At 37.5% G+C, this 14,399-nt stretch overlaps 1 long non-coding RNA gene across 1 annotated transcript in view; it reads left to right on the forward strand.

Moving 5' to 3' along the window:
• LOC113744173 (uncharacterized) overlaps positions 1 to 13,338 on the forward strand; it is a 56,526-nt gene extending 43,188 nt beyond the window's left edge. Inside the window, exons 3-4 of the long non-coding RNA XR_003461320.1 lie at positions 12,695 to 12,792; positions 12,868 to 13,338. This is a non-coding gene — a long non-coding RNA (uncharacterized LOC113744173). The remainder of the gene's footprint in view (positions 1 to 12,694; positions 12,793 to 12,867) is intronic.
• The last annotated feature ends 1,061 nt before the right edge of the window (positions 13,339 to 14,399 follow it).

Raw genomic sequence — 14,399 nt, forward strand, 5'->3', positions numbered from 1 at the left:
TTTTTTTTAACGCGTTAATTCTTTAAAATTAATCGACAAAATTAACGCGTTAATTTTGACAGCACTAGTTTATATATAGCAGGAGGATGTGCATGAGGATAGGTTATGTGCACTATCATTGCCAACCAACACCACAGCTGCAGAACTATTCAAGTCTGTGAATGATTACATATCAGGAAAACCGAATTGGTCCTTTTGTGTCGGCATATGCATGGACGGAGCTGCTGCCAAGAACTTCGGCTTTCTGGATTAACTGTTTAGGTTAAGGAGGTTGTACCTGAATGTGAGTCTACGCACTGTGTCATTCACAGGGAAATGCTGGCTGCTGAAAAATGTCACCTGAATTTAACAGTGTATTGAATGATGTGGTTAAAGTTATTAACCACACCAAAGCACATGCCCTTAACTCGCATCTGTTTGAGCAGCTTTGTGAGGAGATGCCCTTATGAAAAGAAAATATATTACAATATATTTCAAGTAATATATTGGTAAACAGCACATACCGAGTGTTGCGTTCTCGGTATGAGGATGCCAGCAACATAGCTGCTAATGCGGCTTTGCTAGTGAATTAGAGCACAGATTGGGGCAGCATGCTACTGAAGAAAACAGAACTGGACAAACCATTGGACATTTTTTTATTTATCATGCTGTAGATCCTCTGTTTCAGAATGTAACTGACTACACAAAAAAATTTTGTTGGCATGACGCACTGTGGAAATTGATATGTATATACATAAAGTATGTATGTATGTATGTATAATTATATGCTATCTTAGTAACACATATTGATACTCCCAGTATGCTGCCATAAAATGCTAAATCTAATTATAATGCAGGTAAAAGATATTGGTAAATTATATACTGATTTGATGGGACTAATTGAATTTTCACTCCACTTATTTTCCTGTCTCTTCCATCTTCCATGCCCCTTGTTCTTTCTATTATTTTGCTTACCTGTGTTTTTCTTCTCCTCCCCTCTTTAATGATTACCATGAAATCCATTACCCAGTTCAGGAGGAACAGGGGAATTTTGATGTACCATTATCCTGACCACAGCCATCTTAAGTCCTTCATGTGTTCTAAAGATGGCACCGCAGATGGCTGCCTTAGTGTCTTGTTGCACATTGTTTTCTTTGTGAGAGGGAGATGACTCGAGATGCATTAATTTGTCTTTTTTAAAAGATTCATGTGAATCAAAAACAACATCTCTGGTATATTAGTTTAATGCTTAGTCGAAACATTTATCATCCATAAATATCGAAAGTGCATTTAAAGGTTTCATAATCAAGGACAGAGCTACTTAACTAATGTTATAATTTAGATAACCCAGCAAAATATTTGAGCAGATAAAAAGGGTAAGAGAGATACAACATTTCTCTAATGGTTATGTCATTACATTAAATATTAAGTACTATCATTTTTGGTGACATGTAATTCTGGCAGGAAGTCATAAATGTATTCAAGTACTTGCTCTGCTCTCAGCTCTGAGTCAGTCCCTGAATTATTACTTATCACACAGATAAGTACTGCTTTCAATAATTTTTCAAAATTTTATTGCTGGCTGCAGTCATTTGTTTCAAATTTCAAAATGAATACCCTGTTAGGACCAAAGAAGGGCTTATATTTCAAAGCCTACTGAGAGATTAAACATATTTATGTATGAACATGTAACATGTCCTAAATAAGATTTTCAAACATTAAAATCACACAATATGAGTTAGACAACTTGTATGCATGCACTGCATGATTTCAAGACATGTAAAAATAAATGTGGAACAGTATACAGTATATTTTTGTATATTTTAGTCAGCTTTAAACAAACCATGTATACTTTCGATTATTACCAACCACTTTTTTTTTTCAAAGCATGCTTTAGAGCTTTAAATAAATTAATCCTTTTTGGCTCCCATTGTTTTCATTCTGTCCTTTACAGGATGAAAATCAACTTGCAGACTTGCTTACAATAGATAATCCATTTCAGTCTGCATCTCGACTTCCTATTTTTTTTGTTGCCATTGTTGTGTGCTAATGCACTGCAGACATTTCAATCAATCTGCAATTAAAACTGCATTACTGGCTATTATTAGTTGGGATGTAAAGGTCAAAAGGCAACCGAGGTAAGATCCCTCACAAGTCAGTGAAATTGATGGTTCTCTGATGAGGGATGGTTCATTGACAAATGTTAAAGTTTTTTTTTCTACCAACTGGCAGTGCAGGTTTGTGGATATATCTTGTTGCTGTAATATACAATTTCAAAGGTTAGAAAATAGAAACAATGTAGTTTTTTATTTGTCTGACTGAAAATCCTGCTTAGTATGTTGTTGTCGGTTGACTAGCTCCTGTAATGAGCAGGTCTCACTATCCACTGTAAAACATTTTTGTTTGAAATAGTTCAGTTTTCAAATCTGACTGTGAAACCTGGCCATGATCACTCAAAAAGTAGATGTATTAATTATACTTTCTCCTTATTAGGAGATGGTGGTTGTCTGCATACTCAAGAGCAGTGAAAGAGCAGAGTGCATCTTCAAATTCGTAAAGAGGGGGTTACATCTATTTTGTTCAGCAGGCGTTGAAAAAGATGCTGTCATTTATACATACAATAACCTGAGGCTTTTTGGCATTGGTGTTTTAAGAGCATGTGCATGATGTCCTCACAGATATTGTTAAAATCTCACAGCAGACTCCACAGTTGTGTCATCAGGGTGCAGACATATTTTTTGCAATGCTGTCTGGGCCGGTCACCTTACAAAGATTCACCATCTGCAACGTTTTTCTCATCCTGCCTGCAGTTATACTTATCTCTTACTCATCTGGAGGTGAGGCTGCCACAATTTGCATGTTGTTAGATGATTCAGCTCAAGGGTACAAGTTGTTTAGGCTTTGAATGCTCTGCCTCTTTTACCTTCTTTCCTCAATTTCCTTGGTTCCAAAGTAGGATTTTCGTTTTCTTGAGGCAACTGGAAAGTATGCACCCAATGCTGCTTTGTCAACAGATTTTTGTTCAGCATCCAGCCAGGGCCTTTGATTGGGTGGTGTCATTTTTGTGTTTACACCACCATCCACATCCTTGCAGATGTAGCCAGTGACAGATGATGCTTATTCCTTTAGGTCTGTGTAAACCATACACGTGCAAACTCCTTAAACATGTTCCAATTAATTAAAGCAGTCCTGGAGCACTGAAACACCTCTTGGCCAAACTTTGATGTTTTTGCTGACTGAGTTTTATGTTTAATTCAGATTAAGATTAAGACAAAATGATATGTTGGGAAATAATGTTGGGAACATGTATGTTTAACCTAGAAATTGAACAAAAATTGTTTCAAAACAATGCATCGTGCTTGAAATTGTGGAGGGTTCACAGTCTTTTTTTTTTAGTTCTGATATCAATTTGGGAAGCCTTAGGTGATTATGTCCAGTCAATCCAATAGTTGTCAACCAAAACCACAAATGTCAAACTCAGGGTTGGGCCACAGGTGAAGTCAGGGATACTGGTGAATGTTTGTATGCATTTTGTGCCAAACTATCAAGTGGATGTTGAGATGTTTCATAGCATAAGAGTAAGCTTTGCTCTCTGCTGGTGGTGCTACAAGAAAAGTCTAGGCAGGTCATGAGAATTTACACTCAGATATCCTTGTCTATATACTCTATCTCTAAATAAATTCCATGGCAGTCCACCCCAAATGTTGTCAAGACATAGTTGTTGACATATTTCAGTCTGGACCAAAGTGATAGACGTACCAACAGACCAACAGATGTTGCCATCACCAAAACCATGGTTAAAAGATTGCAAAGAAAAATGCAGCGATTAAGAATTGTTATACCACCATATACAGTATCAACAAGCACAGTATATACAAGCTTGATTCAGTGTAATCTTAATTAAGTCTGGATTGACACACAAATTAATGAAAGCAATTTGACATTGACTACGGACACAAAACATGTATAATTTCTACCATTGTGTTTAGTACAATGGCCAATCATTGAACACAGGGAAAAAAGGGAAAACACTAATTACAGAATGTTTTACATCCACAGAGCCAGCCTGTTGTTTAGAGAAGGTATGCTCTGTGGAGGCAGAATGCTGTGACTGGAAATACATTGTGCGTCCATTGTCTCTGCTATGCAGTGGCCCCAAACCTCAGAGGGGTGATAAGATTGCTAATTGTTTTTGCTTTGTACCTTTCTTATGCTTTCCTAATGGTATTTATTGTATACTTCTGATTACGTCAGCAGGTTAGCTTGAAAGGAACCTGTTCAGAAATACTGGGAACACCTCAAGTATTTGTCTCTCTGTGTAGTTGTTTGTGCTGGATATTGTGTGTATTGTAAATGTCATTGTGTGGATAATGTAACTACCTCTGTGTGTTGCCTCTTCATTTAAGTGGCTTTTCTCATTTTCCCTCTCTCATAGACATTTCCAAAGTAAAAGCTGGCACACACACAGTTGGCAATGTAGATGGGGGAGACAGTACATGCCTAAATACATACACATCTATGTATTGCTGTAGGGCATTTATTCCATAAACCTTAATACTACCCTTATCCGTAATTTTGTATTTCACCATAAATCCTAATCTTAAACTGTAGCAGAGGGACATGCATGGTTAAACACAAAAAGATGACTCTGAAATTGCTATGCAAATGAAAATAAACAAGGGGATAGGGAACTTTACTGGCACTTGGGCTGTTTCTCTATTATAGTATAATGAATGACCTTGCATAATAGGTATTCAAATTTCCTAGGCTTATGAAGTAACACTTGTTTAGAACAAAGAAGCTAATCTATTTTAGCAAAAAACACAGTCTGCTGATAAAACTTCTTTTGGAGTAGTTATTAAGATACCCTTCTTTGGAGTTTGTTATTATTTTAATCAGTGGCATCAAATACTTTGTCACTGATTTCATTACATTTATGCTGTCCTTTAATCTTGGAGCTACTCAGTAAAGATGCAAGAGCACTGGGCACACTACACTGCATCTGATTCCAGCGTTGTTTGTTTTATTGTCATAGAGCCATAGCTGACCTAATGATTATACTAACTATAACCATAAATTATAGCCATTATAATAACAACATTCTGGCTTGAAAAGTTGCCCCATGAAAAAGAGAGGCTTTTAAAAGGATTTGCAAAATGACTTCACTGAGCTGATTCTACTCATCCTTTTATTTCATGGAGGATATGGGTGCTTACTGTATAAGTATAGAAATAAGTGCAAACACATAGGCTCCTCTAACTTATAGTCATGGCCCATTTGACTGCTGGAGAGGCCTGCACTTGTGGAATTGTGGTGGGAGTACTGAGCTGTTGGCTGTTGCCTGCCTTTGTCATTAAAACATGCCATCCTGCTGGACTCCATGGAAGTCACAGACCATATGGCCCCCTATATCTTCTCTCTTTCCATACTCTCAAGCCCTCACAAACAAACACACACATACACTTATCCTTTATTCTTTGTGTGCTTTTCGCCTTATCTGCCTCCCATAACACTGCTGCATTTTGTTTGTCAGCTGAGAGAAGCCTTCCACCAATTCTGTGTACCTGATACTAAAGTCCGTCTGTCCCTTCACAACCATTCACGTGCTGATGGGAGGCATAAAGTAGATTTAATTGGATTCTGTGAATTTATTATGGTGATTACTGAACACAGTGGATTCCAGAATTTAATTCCCTGGTGCATTGTGCAGCGGTTACTTTAATGCCTATTTGGATAATGTGAAAAGTGGTGCAATGGGTGTGAGGGAAGCTTTGTGAACAGAGGTGATTGATGAAAATAGAGACTCGAATTTGTCCCAGGAATTCTTGTGCCATTATGCCACTGTGTGACATGATGGGATGCAACATATGGCAGTATTTAACATTTCATTTAGGTCCAAATTCAACACTTGTGCCATCAGCCTCATGAGCTACCAACCCCTCTCTTAACTGACTCCACTGCATCCATTAGAAAAGCTGTGAATGCGCGTGGATATCAGTGAGAGAGCGCAGAGTGCTAAGAATGAAGGTAGACAAGGCCATTCAGGGATGCTGATGTGCAGTGAATACTTATCGAATCATCCTGCCTCCTGGATTTCAAAGCAGGAAGAGTGCTGAGCTGCTTTCAATCTTCCCCTGCTTGCTAAAAGGAAGAGACCACAGAGAAGCTCCAGCTTTTTTTCTTAATATGCCCAGATAGAGATGAAAACAAACATAGCCAGAAAGTGGCAAACAAAGCTGAAGGATCAATCGATATTTTGGTGGATCTAGTGTGAGCAGCATGCATAAAATCAGTCCGATCATATACGGATATGATTACCTGTCACCAGGAGTGTATATATTTGTTTGTGAGTAGTTTTGCTTGTGGTTCTGTTTATCAATGAATCCACATGCTCATATGAAGTGTACAGAAATACATTATGTTTCTATGCATTGTGAAAAACTGGAAGTGAAATTAATACCATGGAAATCTGCCCAGACAGCAGACGCCCTGAAGAAGGATATGATTGGCAGATAGGGGAATGTAATTCAAGGCGACAGTCATAGCATCTCGGCCTTGGGGCAGCCATTGTTTTGCTGTGTTTCAGTTTCATGCCCAGGATGAAAACAAGTTAACCAAAAATGCAGCAATTGTGTAATAATAGAAAGACAAAAGGATGTGTTTAAGTCATGGCCTCACAAGCCTGAACATTTTGTGACTATTTTTTTGTTTTTTTGAATTTTAGTGGCTCAAAGTGTCATCTTGCTGCAGTGATATCGAAGTGTACTTTAGGGTGTGGTCAGGCCACTGTGACATCACTAATGGGTGTGTACAGGGGGGTCTGACAAACAATTCACATGCACTTTAACATCTATGGGCAATTTAGAGTCACCAGTTAACCTATTGACCTGCATGTCATTGAATGCAAATTCCACACTGAAGGTTCCCAGCCCAGTGGGGGGTTCATGTGCATGCACCTATGAGGATCACTTCACTACTGTGCTGCACCCTCTAAACAAAGTTTCACCCTAAAACTAAACCTTTCTTAATTTTACTGTCTCTTGCACTTCTCTCCACTCACCCATATGTTCCGTTATTATCACGAACAAAAGGGCTTAAGGTGGCAAGATGTTTTGAAACCAGCCACAATGGAGCTTGAAAGCACAATCCTTTTAATCAGTGATTGCAAGATCAATACTAAACTAAACATTAACGTGTAATGTTTCAAATCAAAGAGCAGCTACCTCTGTCAATTTTTTATGAGCAGTTATACAGGAAGAAATTAATCACAGATTACACATAATATTTTCCACAATAATACTATCACTGGATCACAAAGCAATGATACCACAACTTGCGCTTTATTGTGACTGGAAATATTCTCTTTTTATTACTGCTGCATACTTTGTGTTGCTGGAAAGAGCGGCTGCAATAGTAAGAAAGTTAGGTTTGTTCTCTGGGGGTTGTTCGTTGTCTGGGAAGCATAGAAAATCTAATGTAGAGATAGAGGCATACTGAAGAAAGTTTCATTTCAGTATTATCCCTGAATGTACTAAATGTACTGAACAACCTAGTCAATAACATATGAGCAGACTACTTCAAATACCACAAACATTTTGTGGTCTAAGGCGTCACCTGAGGCTGTTTGCCAGAGGAGGAAACTTTGTAGGCTGACTAGCCAGTCAGCTGTCCAACCCGCTCACGAACATCTGACAATAAACCGGACTGCGGCGGACTTCCCAGCGTGAGTTTAGAGACTGCTGTGTTTTCATCTTTGTAGAAACTTGGCTCAGCAACAGCATTTGCCATACACCTGCCAGGGCTGCTTAACCTCTGGGCGGACCTGAGCAGGACTCTATATTTACATCAACACTGAATGGTGTAGGGACACTGTACTTATATCAAGTTACTGCTCACCGCTGGTAGAGTTTATGACCGTTAGATGTAGACTATTCTACCTACCACGTGAATTCACCACCTTGTTCATACTTGAGTTTAAATCCCACGCAGTGCTACTGTTAACAAGTCACTGGCAACTTTATAGAGCCATTAGTGAGCTCCAAAACGCACATCCAGATGGACTGTTTATCGTTGCTGGAGATTTCAGTCATGCAAATCTCAAATCAGTACTTCCCAAATTTCATCAATATGTGAATGTGCTGGACTGTGTTTACACCAATGACAGTATAAAGAATGGACAGAGCCTGAGTGACGTCACCCATAGGTTTCCGATGCGCTGTTTTGAAGCGGAAAATATGCACCGCTGGCCGCCACCATATTGAATGTACTGCTTCTTTTGCCTCCTGTCTAATCTAAATATTGGCAAGGACGTGCATCATCAGTGTACCTGAGGCAAGTCGAATGACACCTGGGTGCTCTAATAAGTCATCTGTAATGGCAACTACCTGTCAATAAAGCGGTCACACTGTTTATTACAATTACAGTTATTAGTTACAGTTATTACAATTATGCGCAACTTCGAGCCTTAACATCATCTGAACGGGTAAGTTAAAAAAATATTCACCCCCCCTCACAGTTGTCATGGATGGGGAAATTAGCTATAGTGATCAAAGCTGTTGCCTGAACCAGACTGTAAACATGTTTGATTCTGCTGTGAAATTGGGCATTTTAATATGCTCATGCTTATGGAGAGTGACTCACTTTTGCAACCTGTCTCAAGTGGCCACTCGAGGAATTACAGTTTATAGCACTAACACCACCCTGGATCCTGAATCCTTCTTGACAGGGAGACCCTAGGCACTCCAGATTGGAAACAAGTCCTCCAACACCACAATGCTGTGCACAGCAGCCCCCTAAGGGTTGCATGCTCAGCCCCCTGCTTTTCACCTTGTTCACCCATGACTGTCCTACAGCACCCATGACTGTCCTACAGCATACAGTTCAAACTACATCATTAGCTTCGCTGATGACACAACCGTGGTGGGTTAGATTATTAAATGACAAGGTCCCATACAGAGGAGGCGGACCAGCTCACTGACTGGTGGAGAGTTCACCTGCCACCCTCTGATTCTGATCACTTTCCACAAAGAGACTATTGAGAGAATCCTAGAAACTGTCATCACAGCGTGGTTTGGCAACTGCACCTTCTCTGATCGCAAGGACCTCTACATTGTGAGGACAGCTGAAAAGACCACTGGGGTCTCTCTCCCCTCTGTTAAGTTTTTTTCAGTTAGACTGTTAAACAGAAGTAAAATGTAAATTTGCATCTATATACATGCACACTTGCACCTTTTATCTGCTGCTACTCAATTTGTATTCAATATCTACCTCCCTACTATACCTAATATAACCACATATGTAACCATGTACATACAAACATACATACACATTCCTACTGTGTTATCAAATTGTTTTTGTCTAAATGTATTTTGTTGAAATCACAATAAAACCCCTTGAATCTTGAGTTTTGAATCTTAAACATTTACATTCTGTAACCAACATGCCCTACAGCCGATGGCCCTTTTAACACATACAGCTATTACGGAGCCACATTAACACCAATTTGTAATATTTTGAGTCACCTGGGATGTTAAGTTCAATAACCACTCTCCTTTAGTCTGAGGGAAATGCCTGGCCCATTATCTTCACCTACCCTCTAAATTTTGTCCCTGTGTTCAGTGGGCTTTTAGGGCTTTTTTGATGAACAGCTTCCCATATAGCCAAAAACAACTCTATGAGACAGGTGACAGTGAACCAGAACAGTGAAACAGCAAGACAATGAGCTAAAAGAGGCTGAAAAACAGGGAGGGAACTGTAGTTGGTTGAGATTTATGTGTGAAATTTAGTTTCATCCTTTTTTTCCCCTTTAATAATTCTTTTCAAGAAGTGCAGTTTTTTTTTAAATACCACTCAAGTACATTCTTAGAAACTAATGAGCATGGTCCAGAGCTGGTTACAGTAAATTAAGCAGTCCAGTCCATTTCAGCATGTGCAGGTGCTTAGCCCAGTTTTCACATAGAATAGCAAATGGAGTTTAAATATGTTTTAAAATTAAATGTAAATTGTAAATGGAGAAAAAGCTGTGGTTTGTTTTTGTTCGGCTGGGACAGCTGTCATGTAATATGTGATGCCATCATGTAAATAAGCATTTTAAAAGCAACTCAATTTTTCATGATCATAATTATATCAGCATTAATTTAGCATGCTTTCAAGAGGGATTTATTTCACTGCTAATTTCAGTTGTAAATGTGCTTCTGAGTGGTGTAATTTCTGTTAACGGGATGAAACCAAGGCACTCTGATGACTGTCTATTTTTTCATATTAAATGATAGAGATGAGGTTATTATGTGAAATTATGAAATAAACGCATACATTGCAATAATATATCTTTGGTTTCAATGAAAAAGGGTGGAAGGATGGCTGACAGGATGGATCATGTAGACTTTCTAATAGTTTTGTAATTAAAAAATCCTGGCAGCAGACTGGTGCAGAGTTGTGAACAACAGACACACGCACATAGTTGGACACCGTTTTCGACTCGTCCTCTTAATTGGGTGTGAAATGCAATTTGTCTCCTGCTGTGAATGTACATCAGCTTGGCTATGTACAGTAACAAGTGTTTATGTGTTCATCTCGCGGTCTTTAAAAGCAGATTTTTTTGCATAGATTTATGTGCACAGATGTTTTTTTGTGTGTTTAATGCTGTCACCGGAAATATTAATCTTTGCATCTCTATTTCCTAACCTCTAAATACATTCTAGCTTATATATTCTCATCTTGACCCTTATTAACCCCACACTGAAAACAATGAGGGAATTGGAATATTCTCACTTTCTGTCTTTCATATTCACATACATACACAGTTACAGGCAAACAAACAAAAACTGACACTGGCTTGGACTCTCATCTTCACTTAAAACGCAAAACATGTGTAAACTGAACCAAATAATACAGAAATGGTGCACAGTGGCATTTATTTACTTCATACATTACAAAACATAAACAGAAGAAACACAATTAATGTAAAATAAATTGCATGTGGTGTGCCATCGGCATGTCACACTGGTTTGAATAAGAGGTTTCGATTTGAATGGTGATGATGAATGGGATGTTTTGAGTTTTCATACACGTGGCTCTTACCAGTCCTCTGAGGACAAAGTAACCTTGGTTGAAGCCACAGCTGACATGCACAGAAACACAACTTTCATTTGGTTTTCATTGCATCTTCAAAGCCCACCTGTATTACACAGCCTTGAAAAATTGCCTTGAACTGTTAATGTTCTTTAAATAGTTTGGGATGGATTATTTAGGAATTAGGTCAATCAAAAACAAACTGGAAAAAGCACACTGGTATACCCGTCATACCTGTCATTTCATGTCTCTGTTCTTATTAAATTAACAATAAAGTAAATATAATCAATAATAATTTAATAATTAAAGTAAAACTTTACAAAGGAGCAGAGTTTAGTTAGACAATAATTAAAAATCCAATAAAAACATGTTTTTTTTGTTTTGTTTTTTAAAAGAAAAAGAAAATAATCAATCATCTTACCAGCAGCCTGTCTGGATGTGTGTGATTGAAGAGTGTAAGATAGATTAAACGAAAGTACACTCCCTATACAGACACAATAACAACAATTATTTAATTATAGGGCTTCAGGGCTTGGGGATCCACCGGGGAAATGTCAATGTTTAATCCATCCATTCTTCCTTGTCTATAACATCTTAAATTTTATGAAGAAAAAAATATGATGGAAAATATTGACAACTAATTAAACCTTTGAAACCATGATAACTGCAAACAGGAAGACAAAAAAAGTAACAATACAGAACAGAAACTAGACTTTTACAAAGAGTGGAAGGTGTTACAGCATTAGTTGCATTTGGGTGTAGTGTTCAGATATCCATTTACTTTTGGCCATGTAACAAGTAGTTAATTTTTAAGAAAACTTTTTATTAAAACACTTCTATGATATCCTTTACCTTTCTATGCAATTTTTCCATTTCCACTTTTTTACTGAAAGTGGTTGAAAGCTGATCAGGAAGTCAGGGAGTCTATTCAAACTATTTTCCCAAAAGGAAATGTCCACTGCCCACACTCCACAGATACAGTACATTCCACATTTTCGATGCCATGGTAACAATAAACAGGCTACATACACAGACAAACAAGACTAGAGTCATGTTCAGACTGATAGTAACTCTGTGTGAAAACCAATGCAGAGGTCTCAGGCAAAAAAAATAAAATAAAAAAAAAGAAATAAAAATGCAGTGTCATCTGCAAATTTTTTTTAACTTTTTTTACACATGACCCCACGTTTTGTTTCATTTTTAAAAATCAATTAATAATTCATTTGCATGTGTTGGTCTTCACATTCTTAACCCTCTGGTAGATAATGTGGCATGTGGCCTCTAAAAAATGATTCAGGAGGTTAGTTAGTATGACTTAAAAACATGAGTTTTTTCAGCATAAAAAATACAATTTGTTACATGTCCATTGATTTATTAAGTTGATAACTTATTTCAAGAAGTTGATCAAAATTAAAAATGAAGAAAGATGTCTGAACTCAGTAAATATTTTTTTTTATTTTCTTAATTTTATGTGCAACTGCATCAGCTCTGCAGGACATCGGTAACAACAGCAACTGTGATAAACATACAGTGGATAACTGACTTAAGTCCTATTCATGGCTATTCCTATTTGTGTGAGTCATTAATGTATTTTAGCATACAGTATGCACTTAACCCTTTAAAATAAATGTTTTTTTGTGTACAGTTAATATCCAGCAAATTACAGAATTCAGTTCAGAGACTCATGATGCCATCACCTCCATGGTCGCCATGGCTCCAGGCACTGTTACCGTGGTACAACAGGTAAATTACACCACATGACTTACTCAGAAAAAGAATGGTTACAACAAAAATGTTGATGTTGAGTTGTGGCTGAAGTTGCAGGTGGCAGATGAGCAGGAAGTCGGTAACTGCAGTAATCAGCTGATGGTGGTGAACGCAGACGGGGGTCTAACCGGTGACCAAGTGATGGTGGTGGAGGAGGCACACGGCCTGGAGGCTCTGACAGTCCTCACTCAGGGAGAAAACACTCACCACTACATTGTCTATGTCCAGGAACACACTGTAGAAATCAACTAGTACTGCTAGAACTTTAACATAAAACTGCTGATCAGTCAGTAGATGAGTTTACAAAAGTAAAATAAAATACCAGTAAGCAATAAAATCAGGATATAGTAAATGTTGACCTGTCATCATAAGGAGTATTCTTCAAATGTATTTTTAGTCATGTAGTAATTATGAAAAATATAAGTGCAATACTTGATTGTGTGATTATGTGACATATTTTGTACTTACAAAGTATATTTAAATAAAAAAAACCCTGTCCAGCACTGCTTGATACACTGGTGTGGCTTCATTTACCAAAAACAAATCTAAGTTGTTCACATGACTTCAGTTATTGCTCAAAAATGACTCGAACTCAGCTTATAAGTTTGGTACAGTTTCAAATTCCTGACATATGTGACTAAACTATCACTTTAAAATATAAAAAGAGGAAAAGACATCTTGCATTATGATCTTAATATAGAGGTCTCTGTACACTCTATATAGACATTGTAAAAGGTCTGAGAAAGATAATTTGCTACCTAACAATCAATAAAAAAAAGTCTTCTCAGCGCAAAATGAAGACAATTGTCATACTTTCTGAAGTTTCAAAAAGTGTTGTTATGAATGCAGTGTGCAATGTTTCTGGAAAACAATTGTAAACTGTATTATATTCAAAACTCACCGAGAAAATAAAAACATAAACAATGAACAGATGTCATCAAGGTTTCTCCAACTCTTGTTGTTGAACTGTTTTTTCTTCTTTCTCCACGTGGTATAATTTATAAAGTTTCACTCGGATTTCAGCTCGTTTTCTCATTCATTCGCTCTACTCCTACGTTAAACTGCGTCTCTCTAACCTGAGCGAAAAGGACTTAATCATCCCCCCTGAGCCAATAAACGTATTTGTTATCAAGTTTTTTGCTTACTGACGGAAAATTAGACATCTGATTTAAAATAAAGGACGACTTAAATATGAAATAGCGAATGTGGAAATAAAAGACAAAAAAGTGCATAATTTGTCAGTGAAAGGAAATAATTAATGTTTTAGTAACACCTTATTATTATTATACTATTATGGGTTACACTATGGAAAGTCGAGGGGGCATATATTAAAAGTGTTTGAAACATTTGACTGGCGACATACAGAGAGACAGTAACACGCTCTCATTGCATTGCATGTCAGAGAACAGGATTGCGCAATCCAAGGTGATGCACAGTGCGTCTCTTCCCCGTATTTGAACGGGAAATGTGAAAATTTTGCGATTTTTAATGAAAAAAATAAATAAATTGTCAATCAAAATAGTTTAAGTTAAATGGAAAATGTGTTTATAGTTCAAACCATTCATTCGTACATGGGTGGTTTG

The sequence above is a fragment of the Larimichthys crocea genome, chromosome XXI (assembly GCF_000972845.2).
Source record: "Larimichthys crocea isolate SSNF chromosome XXI, L_crocea_2.0, whole genome shotgun sequence".
NCBI classification, from domain to species: Eukaryota; Metazoa; Chordata; class Actinopteri; family Sciaenidae; genus Larimichthys; species Larimichthys crocea.